General features: G+C 44.3%; 1 protein-coding gene and 1 long non-coding RNA gene across 3 annotated transcripts in view; one reads left to right on the top strand and one right to left on the bottom strand.

Annotated features, from left to right (window-relative positions):
* Window positions 1-2,500, top strand: part of LOC138043545 (uncharacterized) — a 4,272-nt gene that overhangs the window by 883 nt on the left and 889 nt on the right. Inside the window, exon 2 of the long non-coding RNA XR_011131281.1 lies at window positions 986-2,500. This exon is cut by the window's right edge and continues 889 nt beyond it. This is a non-coding gene — a long non-coding RNA (uncharacterized lncRNA). The remainder of the gene's footprint in view (window positions 1-985) is intronic.
* The window catches only part of LOC138043544 (uncharacterized), a 36,343-nt gene continuing 35,858 nt past the window's right edge, over window positions 2,016-2,500 (bottom strand). For both annotated transcript variants that reach the window (XM_068889871.1, XM_068889872.1), the window contains exon 4: window positions 2,016-2,500. This exon is cut by the window's right edge and continues 889 nt beyond it. The gene's annotated coding sequence lies outside the window, so the exon portion shown is untranslated.

Here is a 2,500-nt window from a genome sequence, read left to right as displayed (position 1 = left end):
TACTCTCAAGCGAATCAGACAAGGCCAAATAACAACCGTAACAATTTAATAAATGATACCGCATGAAGCTAGATGAGGTCTAAAGGTCCTCCAACAATACAATAAATGCCTCCTGCGCGCAAATAGGATAAGGCAAAGTAACACAACCATAATGAACAATGACTTCTCAAAGAGGCTAGAAAGAAACTTAATGTCCTACAACAATACAAAGCCTCATGTACCTGAATAACACAGAGGTATTCTGCGAAATGATAAATCTAACCATCAAGTACAGCCCTTGCAAAGGCACCAGCAGATGACTCTTTGTGATAGAACCGTTCAAAGGTCTGCACAGAAGCCCAGTCCGCAGCTTCCAAGATAAGATCAGCAGATAGTCCTGCCACGGCAGCGGCTGAGGTAGACGCTCCTCCTCAATTCAATTCCGGCCATACGCAAGGCTCTTGACAGCCACCGAGAGACTGATTGACTTGAAATTGCCATGTGCGGCGAAAAAAAGGACACTAATAGTTGGGTGGATTTCCGTAATCGTTTTGACCTCTCCACATAAGCGGTAAGCCAACGAATAACACAAATTTTGGGATTCTCTGGGAATGCCAAGAAAAGAAACTTCCGAGCTGGGTGACCATGGCTGGAGTTCTTCACATGAGTGGGAAGTGAAAATTCCCATGTCCCCTCTTTCCTGAGAGAATACGTCAAGCCCAAACGCAGACAGTTCATGAGCTCTTGCTGCTGAAGTCAGTGCTAAAAAGAAAACAGTTTTATAACAAAGCTGCTTTAGTGTCAATTCTTCTAAGGGTTTCAAGGACTCTAGGAATGACAAGGCAGTCTTAACGATCCATGTTTTAATCTTAAACACCCTTTTCATAAAACGAGCCACAACGGGGAGGCTCCCTAACTGAGTAGAGCCATCTGGGTCATGAGCCTGAGAAATAGCTGACCTATAAAACGCGATAGTCCTGTATTCTAAATTGCTTTGTTTAACTAGGAAGGCAAGGAATGCAAGAACCTCTGCTACAGAAGCTGAAATGGGACAGGAACCCCGTTGAGAACTCCAGCGTACCCATGCCCTCCAGGGGCCTGAGTACCGCTTCTGGGTGGTCGTTCCCCACGAGGCCAACAAGATGTCCAGCTTCCTTTGAAAAGCCTGTTGCTTGGTAACAGTCCCTGATAGTGGCCAAACTGTCAGATGAAGGGGCTTCCACATGGGATGGTATGCTGTTGGCTGAAATGGGAGAAACAACAGAGATTGGCGCTGGGGTAGCAGCAGTGGGCTATCCACCAGCATCTGAATGAGGTCTGGAAACCATGGCTGTCCGGTCCAGTTCGGGGCAATTAGGAGGACGGCAGTTGCTTGATCCTCTTTGATCTTCCTCAGTACCCGAGGCGGAAGGACTGCGGGAGGATGGATTAGACAAGTCCATTTGCTCCAGTCCAGGAGGAATGCATCCACAGCCAAAGCCCCCGGATCTGGGTACCTCGAGACATACTTGGGTAATTAGTGGTTTAAACGGGATGCAAAGAGGTCCACTTCTGGTGTGTAGAATCTCTGACAAATGGACTGGAAGATCTTCCTGTCCAATGTCCATTCGGTTCTGGAGCCCGTTTCTCGAAAGTCCCGAAAACTTTTCGGGACCGAAAAGCCATCTGTAAAATTGCCAACCGCTTGTTTTGGAAAGCCGATCTGCTAACAAGGGGCGAGCCACAACCAAGAAATAGATTGACGTTCAGCCAAGCCATCATCAAAGGCGAAGAGATCCTTGGAGAGAAGAGATCCGGCAAATCTTAACTTAAATACATTGAAGTATACGTGGCTTCTTATAAATAATCTTTGTCAATCAGTCGATAACTAAAGTATCTAAGCGCGACATTCGACTTAAAGCTACATATAAGATATTTTCTGTGATAGGCGTCTCCCCAAATTTCTATTCCGTATAAAATCAAGGACATAATCAATGAATTGAATTGCTAGGTCAGCCGATATTTGGAGAAACCAAGAAATGTTGAAAGAACGGTTGTTTTGTCCTTGTTATATTCCACATTTTTATTTTATGACGTCAAATCCTCTCACAAGTGAACAGTCAAGCAACTGATTTTTTTCGTTAGTTGAAGCTATTAACTGTAGCTAAGCTGTAGGCTTATTGTAGTTCTAGAATGCTATGGTGATGCTTAAAAACACCCTGTTACAATACTTTGTTAGAATTTACGGGGTCCTTCCGCAAACATTTCAAAAAATCTCTGTTTTTTATCTTTACGATTTAAAAGAGACACCAACCCGGACAAAGAAGCAGTTTGTGTCCAACATTCACGCGACCAGTCTGTAGGAAAGAACCAGAAAGAGAGACTGAGCTTGTGTTTGAAGCTTTTTCTATTCGGAGGTGCCTTTGAACCGTGACCCTCTTCCTATCCATTCCTTGGTTGTTGTTTCCTAGTATTTTTCCTAAACCGCAATTCCTAAACCGCAATGCTACAAGTCGAAACTTTACTAAAAGCGCCTATGAAT

This window comes from Montipora capricornis, chromosome 3 (assembly GCF_036669925.1).
Source record: "Montipora capricornis isolate CH-2021 chromosome 3, ASM3666992v2, whole genome shotgun sequence".
In the NCBI taxonomy this organism is placed as follows: domain Eukaryota; kingdom Metazoa; phylum Cnidaria; class Anthozoa; order Scleractinia; family Acroporidae; genus Montipora; species Montipora capricornis.
This window is presented reverse-complemented; position numbering and strand designations above follow the sequence as displayed.